Raw genomic sequence first — 23,840 nt, forward strand, 5'->3', positions numbered from 1 at the left:
CCATTTGAGTGGCTTCCGGGCTTCTGGCGCTGGCTCTACGACATTGATCTCTCATGCCCATCGCTGGAGCTAGTGGTGGGAGGCGTGCAAAGATGCACCCCCAACAATGCATAGGGCGTTAGTGGCCTTCTAAAATTCCTGCTCACTGGTTTCCTCTTCATTCCCCTCATCACCCCCATCATCACAGACCTCCTTCTCTTGACCTCTGGCGGGTTTTCCTTGATTCTGAAAGGGTTTGCCAAGACGACCCTTGCCGCCAGCGGCATTCTGACCTTTCTCCTTGTCACGCTTGCCATATTCCGCTCTCTGCTTCTTGACAAGCTTCTCAACCTGATAGCACTCCTGAAGGTCATGGCCCGTGGTTCGGTGGATCTTGCAGTACGAGCCATCACCTTTCCCAGCCTTCTCAAAGGCAGCGGCTTCCCGGCAGCAAGCGACACCTTCCTTGCCGAGGGCCGCAGCCTTGCCCTTCTTGCCGGGGCTAGGTGTGCCCGAACCTTCTACAGTCATCACTGTCTTATCTCTTGGCTTCTTACTGCGCTTCTTGCCCTTCCTCTGGCTGGGTGATTCATCTTCTTCCTCTGATCAACATTGATGCAATCCTCCTCTCCGAGCAACTTCCTTCCTTCCTCCATCCGAGCACACTTATCCACCAGTGTGTATAGTTCCTTCATAGTCTTGGGCAACCGCACATTCATCTTGGAACGAATGCGATGGTTGCGCACATTGGACTGGAAGGCTGCTATAACGGCTGCCGGCTGGATATTTGGAATATTTCTATGAACATTACTGAATCTCAGTAAATACTTACGGAGAGTTTCTTCTTCCTTTTGCTGAAGAATTTGCAGGTCGCTAGGCCTGTCGGGCTCTTGGTGGCCACCGATGAAGGCACCGATGAACTCGTGGCACAGGTCCGCCCATGACGAAATGGAGTTCTCTGGCAGGTGCATTAGCCAAGACCTCACATTGGACTTGAGGGCAAAAGGGAAGTAATTGGCAAACACCTTCTCATCTCTTCCCCCGGCAACCTGAACAGCGATGGTGTAGATGCTTAGGAACTCTGCCGGGTTCAGCCTCCCGTCGTACTTCTCAGGTATCTTTGGCTTGAATGTATGAACGGACAACCAACGGGCTTGCCATAGCTCTCGTGTAAAGGCAGGGCAGCCGACCTCGAAAGGAAGGCAGCCGCCAACACCAAGCGCAGACTCGTCAACATCGAGGCCGCCGCCCCCATCGGTCTGGCGGAGGTCGTCACGGCGCCGGTCTATGATGACACGCGCGTCTCGCCGGCGCCTATCCTTCGGGGCTCGATGTTGGTCTGGACGTGCTCGAGGGTCAGAAGAGGCCATCGAGACGTCATCGGGGTCTTGATTCTGCGGCGCCAGCGTCGGCTGCCATGGTGGGGACTGCACCATGGGGACAGCCCCCTCCGTTCCGCCAGCGGTACGGGCGGTTGCTGTCGCTTGGGGAGGTCGTGGCGGGCCAGCTCTCCGTGAGCCCCCAGCTTCAGCGAAACCGAGCAGGCTCTGGATGGTTGGCCGCTGGCAGGAACCATAGCCTCCATGGCTGTACTTGGCATAGATGTTGATGATGTCGACTGCACCGTCGCCTGGCTCATAACGGTGCTAGCAACATCGACGTCTGTGGTGCCACGTCCACGTAGCCGTGGGACGACCACCTAGGTAGCGGGGTCACACGGCAGCGGTGCTTGAGGGTTGACGGCTCCGTCGGCTGCAGCGGCAGGGTCGGCTCGTCTGGGAAGAGGCGCATGGGCCACAGTCGCTCTCGTGGTGGGGATGGCCGGGGGCGATGGCTCGCCCCGGACCAAGCGTCGTTCCTGCGGTTGTGCCTGTTAGTGGGAGGAGGGGCGCAGACGGTGACCCCCTCGCCTGCACCTTGTGGAGCGTGACCGCCAAGACATTGCTGATGTTGTCCTCCTCCAACATCTCCAGCCCCCGATGTAGCCGCGGGGGTAGTGGCGATGGCGCCACCTGCTCCAACCACACCCCCAGTAGCGCGTCCTCACTTGGCCCCGCATCCTCTGAGGCACAAGAGGCCGCGGGTGGCGGAGCTTTTCATGCGGAGGGATGGGCCGAAGGGCCGGACTTCTTCTTCTTAGGTGCCATGGTCGATTGCGCCGTCAAGGATGAAGACGGTGACGAAGAAGACACGAAGCACACGCTTTCAGGTTCGCGCAAGCGAGCCCCCTACCTAGCACGCCAAAGATGTCGCGAGATATCCGCGGCCACCTATGGAACCAAGAGGCCCCTTGCTGGTTCGACAGGGGGACGTCGCATTGCACAAGGAGCAGACCAATGCACGACAGCATGGCAGAGAGAACACAAGCCATTTACCCAGGTTCGGGCTGTCGTGAGGCGTAAAACCCTACTCCTGCTTTGGTGGATTGATGGTGGAATGGAGGTGGCGAGACGTAGTACACTTGCCCAGCAGGGGTTGCCTATGGGCAGTTGTGACCACGCACGTATGAGTTCGTCCACTTTCTAACCTTCTAACCCCTCCTATGGATGCCATGGGCCTCCTTTTATAGAATAAGGGGTCACCGCAATGGCAAAGTAGTCATTATCCATTGATATGATAGGAAATAGTGCTATCATACCTAACTCTGCGGGCTGACAAGGTGCATTAAATGCACAACTTAGTGTCACATCACTGGTTGCCCAGCAAGGCCTTCTGGGCTATCTTGGCAGCTTCACGCCTGTTCTCTTGACACGTCGCGGGACGGGTGTCATCCGTGGGTTTCTTCTCTGGGAAATGGCTACCATGTGGTGAATGGCTGCCACTTAATCACTTTGTGGCTTGACACCGCACTGATAGATGACGTGGGTCGTGCTTGAGAGGTTGGTGGGGTGGTTTTGCCCCTGCGAACCCCGACAGACCTTGCCGGGGTGCCTGGTTGCTTCCTTCTAGTGGTGGTCTCGCCCCTTGCCAGGCTCACCTCTCCGGCAAGGGAGGCCCTTCTCTTTCCCATATCTTGCTCCTCTGGCTTACTCTTGGTCCCTCTAAGCTGTATGTTGGTTCTTCAAATCTATTGGTCCTTCAGTCTCTGACTTGGGCTGATGCTTCAATTTTGTTCCCATGCCTGTGCACAGTCTGGGTGACAGACCCAGGGTCTGTTGCACCGACAAGTTATGCTTGCTTGAGCTTTTACACTTATTAACATTGTGCCTGGTCATCTATCACTTCTAGAGTCACCCTTGCGACCCCCGCACGTTGCTAACCGACCCCTTGCTCATTCCGCTAAGGGGCTACCGGCACGGGGCCTGTGCTAGGGTCCGTCCTTGCAGTGCTGACAAACCAAAGAGACTGAGCTCTAGCTCGCAGGCCGGCGCCGTGCACATCACCTCACCGGGTACTTTGTGCCTTCGCCTCCTTGCGGAAAGATCACGGGCAAAACGACAAGTGCGGCTAGCCTTTGTATTTCATGACTAACTAATGTAGAGGAGCCTCCGAAGACAGGACCTCGAGCGGCTTCGCCAACACCCCACCACTTGGGAAGGATGCTACACCGCGTTCCGTTGGGCACAACCCCTCCTAGGCACCCCCGCGGGGCAAGCCACTCCTTTCTCGTGCAAGTCGCTTGACGTTAAAAGGGGGGCCTTTAGCACCGTGCCTCAGGGGCTCCTACTGGCTCCCGAGCCCCCATTGAGGGAGTCCTGGATAAGGGGGTCCTCAGGCGTCTGGGCTAGGCAACATGGGTCGGACTAATGGGTCGTGAAGATACAAGACGACAAACATTCCCCAGTGTCCGGATGGGACTCTCCTTGGCGTGGAAGGCAAGCTTGCGTGCGGATATGAAGATTCCTTTCCGTGTAACCGACTCTGTACAACCCTAGCCCCTTCTGGTGTCTATATAAACCAAAGGGTTTAGTCCATAGAGGCAATCATAATCATACAGGCTAGACATCTAGGGCTTAGCCATTATGATCTCGAGGTAGATCAACTCTAGTAACCCCTATACTCACCAAAGTCAATCAAGCAGGACGTAGGGTATTACCTCCATCAAGAGGGCCCGAACCTAGGTAAACATTGTGTCCCCTGCCTCCTGTTACTCGTGATCCTTAGACGCACAGTTTGGGACCCCCTACCCGAGATCTGTCGGTTTTACACCGACATTGGTGCTTTCATTGAGAGTTCCTCTACGTTGTCGATAGAAGGATCGATGGCTCGCCTCGTCATCAATGACAAAATCACCTCTGGAAAAGCCCTAGTTCCTGGGCAAATCCTCCAGATCGGCAATTTCACCATAGGTGCCCGCCCGGCCATAAAGCCAGAGGCAGCCCCCCAGATTGCCAAAAATCATCTCCGCATCAACCCCGAAAGCGTCGATAAGATGGATGTGACAAATGTTTCATCTTTAAATGAACTGCTAGATCGCATCGCCGCCCTAGGGGTCTCAACGGATTATGATCTGATCGGGCTTAAATTTGACCAGAGAGAAATCATATCCCCACTGGTCACCCACCCGGTGACCGTTGTGGAAGAGAAAGGTGAGGATACTGCTCCTCCCACGCTAAAAACAAACTATGTTCCCATCTCCGAGCTCTGTGAGACGGATGCCCATCTTCGAGAAACTATCCATCCTCCGAACATAGAACCAGGCTTCGAGCCTAAAAACTCCCTGGACACTCCGGATCCTGGGCCATTAAACTCAGAAATTCTTCAAAACCCGGATTCCACAACGGGCTACGGGTCAGATTTAATCCCACCCGCCCACCACAAGCAATACTCTCCAAGAAATTCTGGTCCGCTGGACATATGTGATTTAATGTATATACGTCAGCAACCTCAATAAACAGTCCATCACTTTTGGGCTAGATTCCTACTTGTTAAAAACAAGATTAAAGATTGCTGCGATGACAACGCAATCTCAGTATTTTGCAACAACTGTATGGATGAGGGAATCCTTAATGCCCTCAACTGCCATCGCATACTGCACTTTGCAGATTTGGCACACATAGTGCAGAAGTATTGCGCAATGGAAAGCAATTGGAAAACTCAGACAGCCCGTTGGGAACCGCATGCCTTTAAGCCACCTCCCGGATGACCAAAAAGGATGCACCCTCGCGGGGCACCTGATCATCACCCCGTGGACAAGAAAATTAGCCCTTTACGGGACGTAGAACTGTCTTCGAGGAATGGCTCGATCGGCCCTGTCTAATACATATGACGCCGAATACCGAACCAACGCACAACCTATGGGCATGTTGGATACTCTGGCAAGTGGCCAAGAGCGGCGAGGGTATCCTCACCAACACTACCCCAGATAAGTACTTTTGTGAGGATGATGATCTCAACGACCTCATGGTCTTCGAGACCTTCCCATCAAATAATCGGTGCCAAAGGGCGCTCCGCGACCTCGCCAAAGTTGTCCAAACAGCAGTAATAAACCCTCGGAACGATACAACGATTACTTTCAATGCCGATGACGAACCAAGGTCCCGCTCAGTCCAGGCACCAGCTGCTTTGTTCCTAAACCTAATCATGGACGGATTTCGGCTCACTAAAGCATTAATGGACGGTGGCAGCGGACTGAACCTCATCTATGAGGACACGCTCAATAAAATGCAAGTGGACAAGAGTCGCATTGGGTAGAGTAATACAACCTTTAGAGGCAACACACCCAGTCAGGAAGCAAGATGCTCGGGGAAAATCAAACTCGACGTGGTATTCGGCACGCTGGAGAACTATAGGTCCGAAGAGTTACTCTTCCATGTGGCACCTTCCAACATCAGGTATCACACCCTGCTAAGGCGAGACACATTCACACGCTTTCAAGATACACCCCATTACGGCGATATGAAGCTCAAAATGCCCGGGCCCAACGGAGTTATCACTATTACTAGTGATCCGGACATAGCACTCCACGCCAAAAACAAAACCGCCTCCCTGGCCCTCGAGGTACTATCGGAGGCCCTCGCGGCCAAAGAATTAACCACCTTATGTTCCAAAGTGGATAGGGACAACGTAATACTCGATAAGAGACCTAAGTCAACTTCCTTCAAACCAGCAGATGAAATAGTCAAATTTCAAGTTCACCCGACGGACCACAAGAAGATAGCTTGCATTGGGGCACAGCTGGATCCGACGGGCGATGCCGCATTACGCGCGTTCTTGCACGAGAATTGGGACATCTTCGCCTGGCACCCTTCTGATATGCCAGGAATCCCACGCAAACTGGCCGAACATAGTCTCAATATACTGAAGGGATACAATCCAGTTAAGCAAACATTGCGGCGATTTTCCGAGCCCAAATAATGGGGGAAGAGCTAACCAAGTTACTCGAAGCCGGGTTTATCAGAGAAATCAAACATCCAGACTGGCTAGCAAACTTGGTCATGGTACCGAAGAAGGATAAATCCTAGCGCCTGTGTGTCGATTTCAAAGACCTTAATAAGTCCTACCCTAAGGACCCCTTCCCAATACCTCGCATCGACAAGATTATTGATGCAACCGCGGGACATGATTCACTGTGTTTCCTTGACGCATACTCCGGATACCATCAAATTAAGGTGAAGGAATCCGATCAGGCCGCAATGGCATTCATCACCCTGTACGGGCCTTTCTGCTTCAACACTATGCCTTTTGGGCTCAAGAACGACGGCTCCACTTACCAACGCATGATTCAAACGTGCCTGGAAAAGCAAATCGGCAAGACTATGGAGGCATATGTAGATGACGTAGTCATCAAAACCAAGCACATTGAATCATTGGTAGATGACTTATGCCATACATTCGACAACCTCCGAACAAATGATATACGGTTTAATCCGGAAAAGTGCGTTCTCGGTGTTCCCTCCGGCAAACTACTCGGGTTAATTGTATCCAATAGAGGAACTGAAGCAAACCCAGCCGAAATCCGGGCCCTATCACAATTGGCAACACCAACTGACCTCAAACAGGTCCAAAAACTAGTCGGGTGCGTAGCAGCTTTGAGCCGTTTTATCTCCAGATTAGGAGAAAAGGCTTATACCCCATTGTATCGCCTGCTCCGACGCACCGACCAGTTCGAGTGGACGGACGCTGCGGCGGTCGGACTGGAGGAATTAAAAACTTTGCTATCTAGCAACCCAATCTTGGCCGCACCAAACGTCGGCGAACCGATGTTGCTTTACATATATGCAACCCACCAGGTGGTGAGTGCAGTGCTCGTCATGGAACGAGAGGAAGAGGGGGATAAATTCCCACTCAAAAAACCAATATACTACGTATCCATGGTCCTTACATCATGCAAATCTCGATACCTGCATTATCAAAAGATAGCATATGCGGTCTTTATGGCATCCCGCAAGCTGCGACACTACTTTCAAGAGTACCCGATCACGGTGGCTTCAGAAGTACCACTCAATGATATTATAAGCAAGCGAGACGCCACCGGCCGGATCGCCAAATGGGCCATTGAGCTCTTACCATTTGAAATAATGTAGAAACCACGCCGAGCCATTAAATCTTAGGTGTTGGCTAACTTCGTCACCGAATGGACAGAGGGCGAACTCCCTAAAGAGTACGACACGTATTCCAACTAGGTGATGCACTTCGATGGCTCTAAAATGCTAGCTGGACTTGGGGCCGGCATCGTCCTGACATCCCCCACAGGAGACACAGTCTGTTATGTGCTCGAAATACTATATACAGACTCTAAAAACGCAGCCGAATACGAGGCCTTATTGCATGGTCTTCGGATGGCTGTCTCTATGGTCATACAACACCTCGAGGTGTGCGAAGATTTGAACCTTGCAATATCCCAAATAAACGGAGATTTTGATGCCAAAGATCCAAAGATGGCGGCTTACTGCAACACCGTACTCAAAATATCAACTCGGTTCGAGGGGCTTGAGTTTCATCATGTGGCCTGAGAGAGAAATCAGGCAGCGGACATCCTTGCTCGCATGGGGCTAAGTGTGACCCTATCCCACCTAACATATTCGTGGAAAGGCCCTTCAAGCCATCCGTGGTATGGTAGGACGAGAGCAGCAACATCAGTCCGGATCCGATCAAACCCCCGGATTCCGAATACAATCCCGAAATCATCGGGGGCTCGGCCACCGAACCAACGCCATCAACTCATGTAATCATGGCAGTAATCGCCCCATGGACCGAACCCTTCCTGGCCTATCTCAATAGGCGAGAGCTCTCCCGAGGACCAGAATGAGGCTCGATGCATCGTCTAACGCTCGAAAGCCTACAAGGTTCATGAAGGAGAGCTCTACAAGAAAAGTACTACCGGAGTCCTTCAAAGGTGTATCTCCGAAGAAGAGGGGCGACAGCTCTTGGCTGAAATCCATGCTAGTCTTGGCGGTCATCATGCCGCAGCTCGGGCCCTTGTAAGTAAAGCCTTCTGAACTGGATTTTTCTGGCCTATGGCCCGAACAGATGCGCAAGACCTCATCCAGCGTTGTGTAGGATGCCAGCTTTTCGCCAATCAAAGCCATATGCTTCCTACCGCCCTACAAACAATCCCCATTACTTGGCCCTTTGCGGTCTGGGGGCTTGACATGGTCGGACCCTTAAAGGGGGAAGCCATAAGAAAAAATATCTATTGGTCATGGTGGATAAATTCACCAAGTGGATAGAGGCCAAGCCAGTTAAAACAGCTGAAGCCGGACCAATGATAGATTTCATAACAGGTGTCGTACACTATTATGGTATCCCAAACAACATTTTCCTTCACCGATGATGGCTCCAACTTCACAGCCGACGAAGTAAAAACATGGTCCGCTAACCTGGGCATCAAGCTCGATTATGCCTCCGTCTATCACCCTCAAAGAAACGGTCAAGTCAAACGGGCTAATGGCCTGATAATGAGCGGCATTAAACTCAGACTAGTGCGATCCTTACAGGAGTCAGAGAAACATTGGGTTGAGGAGCTCGACTCCGTACTCTGGGGGCTGTGGACCACGCCCAATCGCATGACCGGATACACACCGTTCTTCATGGTGTACGACACAAAGGCCGTCTTGCCCAGCGATATTATCCACGACTCACCTCGAGTCCGCATGTACGAGGAGAAAGAAGCCGAGCTCGATCGGCAAGATGACTTAGATGTCCTAGGGGAGGAGTTGAAAGCACAAGTGCTCCCTGGGTGGTTTTGGTAATTAATGTCAACATATCTCTTGTTGGACTAATGTTTTTATCTAGTATATTTCACATAAGTTCAACAGATGAAGTGGCGTGGACAAGAGGATGTGGAACCCCTTCAAGATGCTAAGGACAAAGGATTGGCTCAAGCTCAAAAGGTCAAGGCTTTACATTTTCAGTTTAGTGATCCAAGAACACATTGAGTCCTTAGGAAAGCCAATACTATTAAAAGGGGATGAGGTGTTGCTGAATGGCTTGCTTGCTCAAAGTGCTTAGTAATATGCTCCAAAGCCCTCAACCACTTTCTCCTGTCCACATATGTCCCAAACCAAAAGTCAAACTCGGCCCCACCGATTTGATCCATCCGGTGCCACCGAATTCACTTGACATAGCCACTGCCAGAAACTCTAATCAATTCGGTCTCACCGAGATGGGCTTGCAAACTCTCCGTTACCTGTTGCAATTATTTCGGTCCCATCGAGATAAGCAATCGGTCCCACGGAGTTTGTCTGGCCAACTCTCTATTTTGCTTATTACCACAATCGGCCTCACCGAGTTTGTGTAATCGGTCAAACCGAGATGAGGTTTTACCCTAACCCTAGCACATTGGTCCCACTGAGTTGATCATATCGGTCCCACCGAAATGCCTAAGGGTCACATTATGGACTGAATCGGTCTGGCCGAGTTTTCTGATTCGGTCCCACCGAGTTTGGTGAATTGTGTGTAATGGTTAGATTTTGTCTGGAGGCTATAAATACCCCTCCACCCTTCCTTCATTTTGAAGGAGAGCCATCAGAACGTACCTATAATTCAGAATTCATTTTTTGAGAGAGAACCACCTACTCATGTGCCGAGACCAAGATATTCCATTCCAGCCATTTGAATCTTGATCTCTAGCCTTCCCAGGTTGCTTTCCACTTAAATCATCTTTCCACCAAAATCCAAATATGTGTGAGAGAGTTGAGTGTTGGGGAGACTATCATTTGAAGCAGAAGAGCAAGGAGTTCATCATCAACACACCGTCTATTACCTTTTGGAGAGTGGTGTCTCCTAGATTGGTTAGGTGTCACTTGGGAGCCTCCGTCAAGATTGTGGAGTTGAACCAAGGAGTTTGTATGGGCAAGGAGGTCGCCTACTTCATGAAGATCTACCCTAGTGAGGCAAGTCCTTCGTGGGCGATAGCCATGGTGGGATAGACAAGGTTGCTTCTTTGTGGACCCTTCATGGGTGGAGCCCTCCGTGGACTCGCGCAACCGTTACCCTTCGTGGGTTGAAGTATCCATCAACATGGATATACGATAGCACCACCTATCCGAACCACGCCAAAAATCTCCGAGTCTCCAATTGCGTTTGCACATTCCAATCCCATCCCTTTACCTTCTTGCAAGTTGCATGCTTTACTTTCCGCTGCTCATATACTCTTGGCATGCTTGCTTGAATGTATAATGAATGGTTAAACTTGTGCTAAAACTCCACCTTAACACAAATAAATTAAACACTGCCACTTTTCGTTACTAAGAGTCTATTTACCCCCTCTAGACACCTCTTCTCGATCCTTCAATTGGTATCAGAGCTTTGGTCTCCATTGCTTTGGTTTAAACACCTTTGGAGGAAGATTGATGAGTCTATGTTGGGGAGTCTTAGACATAGAGTGCCTATTCTTGATGAAGAGTTCTTTCATGAGTGGAAAATTGAGATGCTTGAGATTTTCAATGAATATCATTTAAACAAGTACATTACTAGCCCTTGTGCACCTCATGTTGTTCCTTTGCATCCTACCCTTGATGAGTCTATTGAAATGAACCGTAATCTTAGAACTGTCAATTTAATCACTAGAGGATTACCTAGAAACTTGTTTGCTAGCTTGCCTACTCTATTGTGCTTACACCATATGGAGATTTCTTCAGGAACGATTTCAAAACTACTCCTTGCAAAACTTGGATGAAATTCTTCATAAGTCTATTGCCTTGAGTAAGATGATTTCCAATGACCCCAAATTTGGTGACTGTCTATTTGAGCTTACTAATCTTACGCGTGCCAAAGGAGATGTGGGAATCATTAGCAATATCATCTCTGAAGCCATTATAATTCATAAAGATGACTATTGTGATGACCATTTATCTAATGACTTATCCTCTCTAGGAAATGATCCATCACAAGATGATGTTGAACATGGATACTATGATGAGGATGATGATAGTGACTTTGATCTCGATGAGTCTATGAGACACTTTGGTCTTATGGCTAATCTTCGTGGCTACATGGCTGGAGGAAAGGAATGGGTTCTTGATAGTGGGTGTACCGATCACATGACCGGAGACAAGGATATGTTTCGTGAGCTTGCTGAAAACGACGGCCCTCGAAAGTATGTCACTTTTGGTGACAACTCAAAGGGTATGGTGGTTGGCCTTGGTAAGGTGGCCATCTCACATGATAGCTCCATACAAAATGTTATGCTCATTGAATCTCTTGGATATAATCTACTTTCTATATTCAGACTTGCTGACTTTGGTTTCAATGTCCTATTTACTGAAGTAGATTTCCAAGTGTTTCATAGAGATAACCACAATATGGTCTTTACCGGTCTACGAAGAGGTGATCTTAACATTGTTGATTTCACTAAAAAGGCTCAACCTAGAACTTGCTTAATTGCTAAATCTTCTAAAGCTTGGTTGTGGCATAGAAGATTAGGTCATGTGGGCATGCGAAATCTTGATAAGCTTATTAAAGGTGATCACATCCTTGGAGTAAAAGATGTTATATTTGACAAGGATAGATTGTGTAGTGCTTGTCAAGCAGGAAAAAAAGTTGGAGGAAGTCATCCCGTGAAGAACATCATGACCACGAGGAGACCACTCGAGCTACTTCATATGGATCTCTTTGGTCCCAATGCCTACAAAAGCCTCGGTGGTAACTCATTTGGTCTAGTCATCGTCGATGATTTTTCAAGATTTATGTGCGTGTTCTTTCTTGATGATAAATCGCATGTCCAAAAGATCTTCAAGAACTTCGCTAGGAAGGCCCAAAATCAATTTGAAGTGAAGATGAAGAAGGTTCACGGCGACAATGAACGGAGTTCAGGAACACAAATGTGGATACCTTTCTTGACGAAGAAGGGATTTCACATGAGTTCTCGGGTACGTATACGCCTCAACAAAATGGAGTTGTTGAGAGGAAGAACCGGACTCTTATCGAGAAGGCAAGGAAGATGCATGATGAGTACAAGACGCCAAAACACTTTTGGGCGGAATAGGTTGAGACAACTTGTCATGCAACAAATCGCTTCTATCTTCACATGCTACTCGGCAAGACGGCAAACGAGCTTCTCACCAGTAACAAACCCCAAGTTGGATACTTTCGAGTATTCGGCTCAAAGTGCTACATTCTTGACAAGCATCATCATTCTAAATTTGCTCCTAAATCTCATGAGGGTTTCCTACTCGGTTATGGCTCAAACTCTCACACTTACCATGTCTACAACAATTTCACCCGAAAGGTTGAAGAGACGGTAGATGTGAAGTTTGGTGAATCTAACGGCTCGCAAGTAGATCAATTGCCAATTGATGTAGGAGACAAAGACCCTTCGGCAGCAATCCAAGACTTGTCCATTGTCAAGATTCGTCCAACGGAGGTGAAGGAGAGTATCTCGTCCGTCCAAGTGGAAGCTTCTACCTCACGACAAGGTGAACCAAGTGTTGACATGGAAGCATCCACAAGTGGGACACGCCAAGATGAAGAAAACGAGGAAGTATACCAAGATGAACCTCATCAACTTCCTTCTCCACCTATACAAGAGAACGACAATGCCAACTTTGAATAAGGCCAAGAAGAAGAACGAGATGATGAAGAAGATGCTCCACCCCGACCCAAACAGAAGCTCCCACGAGTTCGAGCAAGAGTTTCACGAGACCATCCCGTTGAACAAATCTTCAATGATATTCCAACCGGGAGAATCACTCGCTCTAGAACTCGTTTGGCTAATTTTTGTGAACATTATTCATTCATCTCTAGTATTGAACCTATGAAGGTTGAAGAAGCATTGGAAGATCCGGATTGGATAAATGCCATGCACGAAGAGCTACACAACTTTGAGAGAAACCAAGTGTGGACATTGGCCTAGAAGCCCAACAACAATCACAACACCATCGGTTCCAAATGGGTGTTTCGCAACAAGCAAGACGAAGATGGACAAGTAGTTCGCAACAAAGCACGCCTCGTCGCCCAAGGCTACACTGAAGTCGAAGGTATGGACTATGGTGATACGTATGCCCCCGTTGCTAGACTTGAGTCCATCCGCATCTTACTTGCCTATGCTAATCACCTTGATATCACCTTGTACCAAATGGACATTAAAAGTGCTTTCCTAAATGGTGAAATTGAGGAGGAAGTTTATGTTAAACAACCTCCCGGCTTTGTTAATCCTAATAAACCTGACCATGTTTACAAACTTCACAAAGCTCTTTATGGTCTTAAACAAGCTCCGAGAGCATGGTATAAATGCTTGACCAAGTTCCTTATTGAAAAAGGCTTTGCGATTGGGAAGATTGATTCTACTCTTTTTACTAAAAGGGTTAATGGTGAATTCTTTGTGTGCCGAATTTATGTCGATGATATCATATTTGGCTAGACTAACCCTCATTTTAGTGAAAAGTTTGGGAAGCTAATGTCGGAGAAGTTTGAGATGTCTATGATGAGTGAACTCAAGTTCTTTCTTGGTTTGCAAATCAAGATAACTAAGGAAGGCACCTTTGTCTCTCAAACAAAGTACACCAAGCACTTATTCAAGAAGTTCAGCATGCAGGAAAGCAAAGGTATGAAAGCCCCCATGCCTACTAGTGGACATCTTGACATGACCAAGGATGGCAAACCGGTTGACCAAAAAGTTTATCGCTCTATGATTGGTTCATTGTTATATACATGTGCCTCCCATCCCGATATTATGCTAAGTGTGTGTATTTGTGCACGATACCAAGCGGCCCCCAAAGAATTTCATCTTAAGACCGTGAAAAGGATCGTGAGATACCTAATGCATAAATCAAATTGTGGCATTTGGTATCCTAAGGGGTCTTCTTTTGATCTTGTTGGCTACTCCGATTCGGACTATGCCGGTGACAAGGTTGATAGAAAGTCCACTTCGGGTACTTGTCAATTTCTTGGTAGATCTCTTGTATCTTGGTCCTCCAAGAAACAAAACTCGGTATCCTTATCTACCGCCGGTCATGTTGTGCTGAATCACTTTGGATGACCCAAACTCTAAAAGATTATGCGATCTATGTGAAACATGTTCCATTGCTTTGTGAAAATGAAAGTTCTATTAAGATTGCTCATAATCCCGTGCAACATTCTTGAACCAAGCATATTGAAGTTCGTCATCATTTCATTGGAGATCACGTTGCCAAAGGGGACATTGATCTTAAGCATGTTCGTACCGATAAGCAATTGGCGGATATATTCACCAAACCGCTTGATGAGAAAGTATTTTTTCATTTGAGAGGTGAATTGAACATCGTTTATGCTTCAAACTTGGAGTAGAAACTCCATTTGGATACTTGCAAGGCATGAGCCTTTGACTAATCCTTGATATTTCTCTTATGATGATGATCATACGTCTTGGATATATTTGCACCCTTGCATTCCATCTAACCCTTGTAGGTACTTGGATGAATCAAAATCTATGAGATTGCAAATCACTCACATCTTGAACAATCTCTACATAGGTGAGTATGACCTACGATCAAGGGTTCTCACTTGACTCCTCAGTCAATATACTCTAACATAGGTGACTTCATCACCGACCAATTCTAGATGAGCTTCTCTAGTGCTTCTCTATATTCTTGCATTTGACTCTTTCATTTTTGTTTCCCTTCATCTAGATTTCTTTTCTCTTTTCTTTGTTTTGTTCTGCATTCCCTGCATCCAATTCATTGCAAATTCTTCAGTTAATTCAGTGCAAATCTTTGTGAGATCTTATTTGCCTAGTGAGCTGAGGTGACAAATGTTCTCTCTGTGTTGAACTCGGTCACACTGGTCTGTAGCTTTCGGTCAAACTGAACCATTTCGGTGCCACCAAAGGATACAACTCGGTGTTACCGATTTCACTCCAAAGAAGATTGTTTTCCACTTGTATCCTGCATTTTTACTCCAGCTCCACTCAATGATTCTTGTACTCTACCAGCATCACACTCTATATGTTGCTTTGCTCTGTGGCTCAAGGATCAAACCTATTTTGACTCACAAATCAAAAGATCCCTTCTTGGAAATTGACGTCAAATGGGGAGAGAGAGATAACATCAAAGCTTATTCCCTTCAAAAGGGGAGAGTACTTCAAAGGGGGAGAATGCTTAATCATATCAAACAGAGAGAGAGAGACCCCAGATGCTTGGTATTCAAGAGGATAGAAGTCACATGTCTTTAAGAGGGGAAAGACATGTTAGTTTGTTTTATGTTTTATGTTTCTGTGATCTGATCTGTTTTGCTCTGATTTTCTGTTCCCTATATTCTCCCATTATCATATATAAGATTCAGGAGGAGAAAGACATCTAAGGAAGGATATCTTGAATTCATTGCATATCTTTATCCTTGGGGACATGTATATATCCAATGGGAGTACCTAGTACTCATTCTCTACATGTCATCCTAGTCTTGGTACTCTTGTGGTTTGCCGTTTGCTATGTTTAGTAGATATATCTATGTTATCTAACCTTGTTTACTCAGGTTCATCTCTTCCTAAGCCAACTTAAGACCACAAGGTAAGTATATGAACCTCACCCATGCATGTGCATGATGACCTCATGCTGATGTACATATTGTTTGCAAGGACTCATGAACATGAAGGTACAATTCCTATATCCACATCATTTGCTCTGATGCATATAATCAAGATACATGTAACTCATTGCTTGCTCTATCATGATTATGCATTCACATGCTCTCAAATTCCATAGTTACATGGATGCATACATATAGGGGGAGCCTATGCATGTTACATGTCCTTCGAAAGCTTTACTTGCTATTCCCTATATATTTATCTAAAGATTTGATGTATGTTGTCATTAGTTACCAAAAAGGGGGAGATTGAAATAACAAGTGCTCCCTTGGTGGTTTTGGTAATTAATGTCAACATATCTCTTTGTTGGTCTAATGTTTTTATCTAGTATATTTCAGAAAAGTTCCACAGATGAAGTGGCGTGGACAAGAGGATGTGGAATTCCTTCAAGATGCTAAGGACAAAGCATTGTCTCAAGCTCAAAAGCTCAAGGTTCTACATTTCCAGTTTAGTGATCCAAGATCACATTGAGTCCTTAGGAAAGCCCATACTATTAAAAGGGGATGAGGTGTTGCTTAATGGCTTGCTTGCTCAAAGTGCTTAGTAATATGCTCCAAAGACCTCAACCACTTTCTCCTATCCACATATGTCCCAAACCAAAAGTCAAACTCGGCCCCACCGATTTGATCCATCCGGCACCACCAAGTTCACTTGACATAGCCACTGCCAGAAACCCTAATAATTTGGTCTCACCAATGGGATCTCGGTCTCCCCGAGATGGGCTTGCAAACTCTCTGTTGCCTATTGCAATTATTTCGGTCCCACCGAGATAAGCACTCAGTCCCACTGAGTTTGCCTGACCAACTCTCTGTTTTGCTTATTACCAAAATCGGTCTCACCGAGTTTGTGTAATTGGTCAAACCGAGATGAGGTTTTACCCTAACCCTAGCACATTGGTCCCACCGAAATGCCTAATGGTCACATTATGAACTGAATCGGTCTGACCGAGTTTGGTGAATTGTGTGTAACAATTAAATACCCCTCCACCCTTCCTTCATTATGAAGGAGAGCCATCAGAGCGTACATATACTTCATCATTCATTTTCTAAGAGAGAACCACCTACTCATGTGTCGAGACCAAGATATTCCATTCCAACCATTTGAATGTTGATCTCTAGCCTTGCCCAGGTTGCTTTCCACTCAAATCATCTTTCCACCGAAATCCAAATCAGTGAGAGAGAGTTGAGTGTTGGGGAGACTATCATTTGAAGCACAAGAGCAAGGAGTTCATCATCAACACACCATCTATTACCATTTGGAGAGTGGTGTCTCCTAGATTGGTTAGGTGTCACTTGGGAGCCTCCATCAACATTGTGGAGTTGAACCAATGAGTTTGTACGGGCAAGGATATCGCCTACTTCATGAAGATCTACCCTAGTGAGGCAAGTCCTTCATGGGTGATGGCCATGGTGGGATAGACAAGGTTGCTTCTTTGTGGACCCTTCGTGGGTGGAGCCCTCCGTGGACTCGCGCAACCGTTACCCTTCGTGGGTTGAAGTCTCCATCAACGTGGATGTATGATAGCACCACCTATCAGAACCACACCAAAAATCTCCGAGTCTCCAATTGCGTTTGCACATTACAATCCCATCCCTTTACCTTCTAGCAAGTTGCATGCTTTACTTTCCGCTCCTCATATACTCTTGGCATCCTTGCTTGAATGTATTGTGAATGGTTAAACTTGTGCTAAAACTCCACCTTAACTTAAAGAAATTAAAAACTGCCACTTTTCGTTACTAAGAGTCTATTCACACCCCTCTAGACACCTCTTCTCGATCCTTTCAATTGGTATCAAAGCTTTGGTCTCCATTGCTTTGGTTTAAACACCTTTGGAGGAAGATGGATGAGTCTATGTTGGGGAGTCTTAGACATAGAGTGCCTATTCTTGATGGAGAGTTCTTTCATGAGTGAAAATTTTAGATGCTTGAGATTTTCAATGAATATCATTTGAACAAGTGAAGAAAAAGGGCAAGCCCAAGCCCAAATGGGAGGGTCCCTTCATTATAGATGAAGTTCTCACTAGTGGAGCCTATCACCTCCGTAATGCATTGGACAATCGCTTAGAGCCGAACCTATGGAACGCTGCCTGACTCCGAAGATTCTACGTCTAAGTCCGAACTCATTGCTCGTTACCTTTTTATTTTATTTTCTTTTCTTTCTCTTCTTTTTATACGACTTATGGCTCGTATTCGGATCAACCGCACACCTGAGGGGTATACATCCTTAAATGTATATACCCCAGAATACCTGGGGGCTTCTTTTCACAAGTAGCTTATTATTTTTCGAGCACCAAGCTCACAGTATAAATGTGTCGTCTACTCATATATGTCTTTTCTTCACCATTATATGCACCTTTATGACTTAAGTTTTTGCCAAGCTTGGTTGCCTAGCTCCTGTGCTTATGCCCTACGTTCCTGCTTGTTCAACTAGGGCATAAAGGGAGCACCTCCGCGATTGTTACAGCCGGGTTATCCGGATGTGTACCTCAGACGGGTGAAGCTGAAAGCTAGCATTCTTAAGGGAATAATTGGTCGGCGAGCAAAAGACAAACTGCCTCATTGCAGTACAAAGCCCATAGACTATAATGTGTACTGTGATATTTAGCATCACGTCATCGGTATGCACAAAAAACCGCATGCTGGCCCAGGGAAAGGAACCCTTAACGGAAATATTCCCTCTGGAAGATGTTTCTTACAATCAAAGTAACATAACATAACTCCCCGAATACAACTTGTCTGTTCGAGCAACTATGACCGGAATGCCTGGTTTCCGAACATACTTTGGTGTTTACCTATGGTATAGTATTCGGAAACACTCCAAACCTAGGGTTTCTAGAGGTCGAAGCAGAAAGTCTGCCATGAAAATCGTTTTACAAATTTGGCCGGAGACAAGTTTGTCAATGAAAGTACATTGCTACCTGGACTTAGAAACTTCTTCTTCCTCTAGACCCTCTAACATGTTGTCTAGTTTACGATCCTGTTGAGAAAACTTGGCAGCCATCTTCACTTGGTTGTACACCATGCTGACCGGAATTTCCTGTCCATCGGATCCTCGTGGTCCGACCCGAGCCATATGATTCGGATCAAGTCCGGTGTACCGTGTTTTCACCATGGCCCGGGCTTCCCGAGCACCTTCTCGGTAGGCTGATATCTTCCATAGCCCAAAACGGCGCCGAGCTCCCTTGAATAAATTAACGAGTTCCTCCATACTTCCTGGAGGAGAATCGGCTGGTATAAAGCCTTAGCGATGTTCCTCATTGCCTTCCGAGCTCGCTCACGCACCTTAGACAGCTCTTGTAGCAGGTCTCCTTGAAATCCGGACACCTCTTCTTGGGGCCGCCCAGTCAGCACACCTACAGAAATAAACTTGTTAGGATTTGCATTAGTGAACTACACGTAAGTAAGTTAAAAGGCATACCGAATATGCCACCTCTCAGCTTTCGGTTCTCCTTCAAGGCGTACACCAGTTGGGCTTGGACGTCTTTTAGCTCTTCTCCTAGCTGAGTGTTGGCATCCTGCAGCTTGTTCTTCTCCTCCCTAGTCTGTGTCAATACACGCTGACCAGCGGACTCTTGCCTTTCGGCATGTTGTTTATCCACCTACGCGACCTTCAGTTTCTCTTTCAGCTGATCCGACGATCCTACCATCGAAAATACAACAGTGTTTATTTGAATAAACATTACTGGCACATGGTTATATTTTCCGGACAGTCACGGACATTACTAGTTGGTGCCTCCTTGGAATTCGCCAGTTCGGCAGTAACAGCAGTTAGCTGAGTCCGGCATTTCTCCAGCTCCTGAGACAACATGTTGTTCTTCTCCGTGAGTACCTGATTATGCAACGATCCTTAAATCAGTTGTGTCAACTACTTTAAGTCTCGGGGGCTACTGACACATGATCTTACCCGCATGTCCTTGGAAAGCTGTTGAGTGCCTCCAGCAAGCCCATCCCGAGTAGCTCCCATGTATGCATCCGCTGAGCTGAAAGCATTAAATGATTCTTCAGTAAAGGTTGGGTCATGCATGGCCGCTCTCTGGCACCGATGGTTCATTGGACTCTCCACTTCGGAGTTGGTAACTGATACATCATCCGAATCCTCAAGGAGAGGACAATCCGACATTTCTCCTGTACCAACCCCAGCCCTTTGGGCCGGATCCGAGATCCGGATGGGTGATGCATGACCGGCAAGGTCCCCGGACACGGGATGGGTGATGCATGACCGGCAAGGTAATGAAAATGTCTCACAACAGGAAATGTCAAAATTCGGTACCTCTGCCATGAGAGCATTAAAAATAGAAATAACCATACCTTTTTGAGGGTGGGGGCTTGGCACTATCGTCGTCCGCCTTTCTTTTTGAAGACCCGCCCCGTGCAGGTGTCGTCTTCTTAAGGGATGCTTCCGATGCAGTGTGGCGAGACGAGCGCCGCCCCTTTAAAAACACGAGACAATACGGCAGGTGAGGCGCGATAAGAAGACTCTTTTTGAGGAGATGTCTCCTGGGTACTTATGTGGGAAGAGGGAAGAAGGCCAGGGTAATCAGCTATAATGGCCACTTCCGTGCCATCGTAACTCGCTTGATAGAAAAATCCCCTCCTTGAGCTCTATGGATATATCCAGATCCTCTTCGAATCTGGGAACCAGGTCCCGAATATGGTCCTCCGGCTGTGGGGCGGGGCTATAGATCTCTGCGGCAACTTTCCTCCATTCCTGTTAAAGAATGGTGGTTTTAAGTTCAGCTGGGTACGACTCAGGAGGAGTATTGAGTAAAATTAGTGAGCGAAGGCTTACCCAGCTAGGAGGGTTGTACATGGAAAAGCCATCTCGGCACTTAAGGCTAGTGAATTCTTCTTTCTCCCCCTTAAAAAGATTAGCTAACATGGCGGCCAAGGCGACAAGTTATCTGGACCCTTACGTCTGCATCGTGATGCGTCATCTTCTCCGTTGTAATGCCACATGGGGAGTCCTCTGGATTGGAGTGGCTGAACGCCCCGCGTTATTGAAATTGCCATTACATAAATAATGGACAATCCGGATTGGGCGAGTGTCTTTATCTTGTCCATTAGCTTCTTAAACTCCGCACGGTCTTCCTCCTCGAGACTTCGGGGGCGCCAGCTATGACACTTCTTTAACGGAGCATTGGAAAACGCGGGTCGGCCTCATCGGACTGGGTCTGGGAGAATGACATCTTCAATATAAAACCACTCCGTGGGCCACTCTTCGGATGCCTTCTTCGGAGTGCCGGATAGGTATCCTGTCCCGGCTATGCGCCACACTTCGGCACAGCCCACCTCGAATATGGATCCCTTTTGGGAGCGAGGGACGAGGCAGAAAAGCTTCCTCCATAACTCAAAATGGGCCTCACAGCCTAGGAACAGCTCGCAAAGAGTGACAAAGCCCGCGATGTGCAGAATGGAGCCCGGCGTGAGGTTGTGCAGTTGGAGGCCATAGTACTCCAGGAGACCTCGGTGGAAAGGATGGATTGGAAATCCAACACCTCTTAATAAAAAGGAAATGAAGCACACTTGCTCCCCTTCTGAAGGATTAGGGGAATTTTCTGCCAAGGCTTCGCTAGTAAAAGAGGTTAATCCCGCCTGAACAGGGACTAGATCCACCGGGGGGAGTATCCCTGCACCTGGAGCTTGGTTAACTGGGCATGGGATACATAACAGCTCTCCCAATCACCTTTTTGCGGACCATGGGGGCGGGAGGAAGAACTGGGAGCGCTGGCCATGCTTGTGTGGTTTCTTTTGGCAAGCTCTAAGGATTTTCCGCCTGGTGTGGAATGGCATCTGAGATTCAATCTCCCTAAATAGACGCCCTCCCTACATGGCCCATGTGTTATGTGTAAAAATACTTGGACCCTTCGTATTTGCTTGACATGTGGGAGTCGGAGCAGCGATGGCGTAGAAGCAAAGGATATAACATTTAATGTAAAGACGAAATTTTCAAAGAGCTCACCTTACTAAGACCGAAGATGTAAAAGCCGAATATAGTCCTTTGGTTCAGATGCCTTGAAGTCTGTGGAGGAGGAACCTGCCTTGCAATGCCGAAGACAATCTGTGCGCCGGACACATCATCATTGAAGACTGGTTCAGGGGCTACTGAGGGAGTCCTAGATAAGGGGGTCCTCAGGCGTCCGGGGGCTATGCAACATGCACCGGACTAATGGGTCGTGAAGATACTAGACGGAAGACTTACCCCTATGTCCGGATGGGACTCTCCTTGGCATGGAAGGCAAGCTTGGCATGCGAATATGAAGATTCCTTTCCCGGTAAACTGACTCTGTACAACCCTAGCCTCTTCCGGTGTCTATATAAACCGGAGGGTTTAGTCCGTAGAGGCAATCATAATCTTACAGGCTAGACATCTAGGGTTTAGCCATTATGATCTCGAGGTAGATCAACTCTTGTAACCCCTATACTCATCGAAGTCAATCAAGTAGGACGTAGGGTATTACCTCCATCAAGAGGGCCCAAACCTGGGTAAACATCATGTCCCCTGCCTCCTGTTACCCATGATCCTTAGATGCACAGTTCGGGACACCCTACTCGAGATCTGCCGGTTTTGACACCGACACCCACCCTCTCGCCTTGACCATGACATCGCAACCTGGTATACCAGTGGAGGCAGAGCTCTACTCAAGGGCCCAGTCCTGAAAACGTAGAGCACCATGATGAGTGGGAGAAGTGGGGTCGCAAAACCTTGTTGAGGTGTACCAAGGTAGGGGCACGACCCAACGCTGGTGGCGCTCTCCTTTCAAAATGTAATGGACATCAGTGTTCTCATAGGGAGTGTGCTCAAAATCAAAGGCCAAAGAAGTTCCCCTTGCGACGAAGGAACCAGCACATGCCATGAAAGCTAAGCTAAGTTATCTTGCACGCGTCAGCGCGAGCCTTGCTCCCGATACTTTGCTTTCCCACGAACCCGCTCAGGCAAGGAATTCCCCCTCTCGATCTTTCGGGGCCTGCTTGCATGCCTAAGAGGACCCCCTGAGAATCGTGTCTCAGGGGCTCTTATCGAACCTCGGACCGCTTGCCTCCTGGCCTTGACCACGGCATCGCGACATGGCATACCAGTGATGGACTAAGCTTGCCTGGGGACTGGGTCCCATCAGCATAGGGCACTAAGCTACTGGGAGAGTAAAATGGGACCCGTGCCCCAGCGAGAAACGCAATCATGACATAAGTTGGGAATGCTAACATTAAGGCGCAAGTGCAACGATTCTTACACACACCCGTGAGGCCCTTCCTGATTTTCATGTAGGAGTAAAACAAAAGGAAAGGTCTCCCGTGGAACAGAGCCCCCTAGCCCAACTTCGTCTTCCTGTTTTCTCACTATCCCACCACCGTTGTATCCCCCACATTGCCGAAGTGACAATGGCGCCAGCTGGTAGGTTCTTGGCAGAAGAGAAGGGGAAGGACTCTCAGGTGGGGCCGGGGGCGCCACCGCCTAAGAGAGGGCACGGTCGTCCCCGCAAATCTGCGGCCGCTCCGGCGGCGTCTTCACAGGGGCGTGGGTGTCCGCCCTTGATGACTCACGTTGGCCCCAATATCCTGGGAGGGGCCTCCGGCGTGGGGGCGACCACGGTGGCCCTTGGAGCCATGGCCAAGGGGGTAGGTGCGCCACGGTCTGCAGACTACCTCACCCGTGTGTGCGCTCAAGTGACTCAGCGCACGAGTTCGTCGTGCAGGTGGAGGGGCCTCCAAGCACTTGGCTTCTGCTTCCAGGCTCCTTCGCGGAGTACCTGCCGGTGGCGGGACCTGCCGGGATGACTACAGCCTGACGGCTGCTGCAATGGATCTTCGTGGGTGGATGTCAAGGTCAACTCCACCGGCCATGTGTTCCTGACCCGCAGATGGCAGTCCCTCGCCCATGCTCGAGATCTGAAGGGGAGCTGCACCCTCCACTTCAAGTACGA

The sequence above is a fragment of the Triticum aestivum genome, chromosome 7A (genome assembly GCF_018294505.1).
Source record: "Triticum aestivum cultivar Chinese Spring chromosome 7A, IWGSC CS RefSeq v2.1, whole genome shotgun sequence".
Classification (NCBI taxonomy): domain Eukaryota; kingdom Viridiplantae; phylum Streptophyta; class Magnoliopsida; order Poales; family Poaceae; genus Triticum; species Triticum aestivum.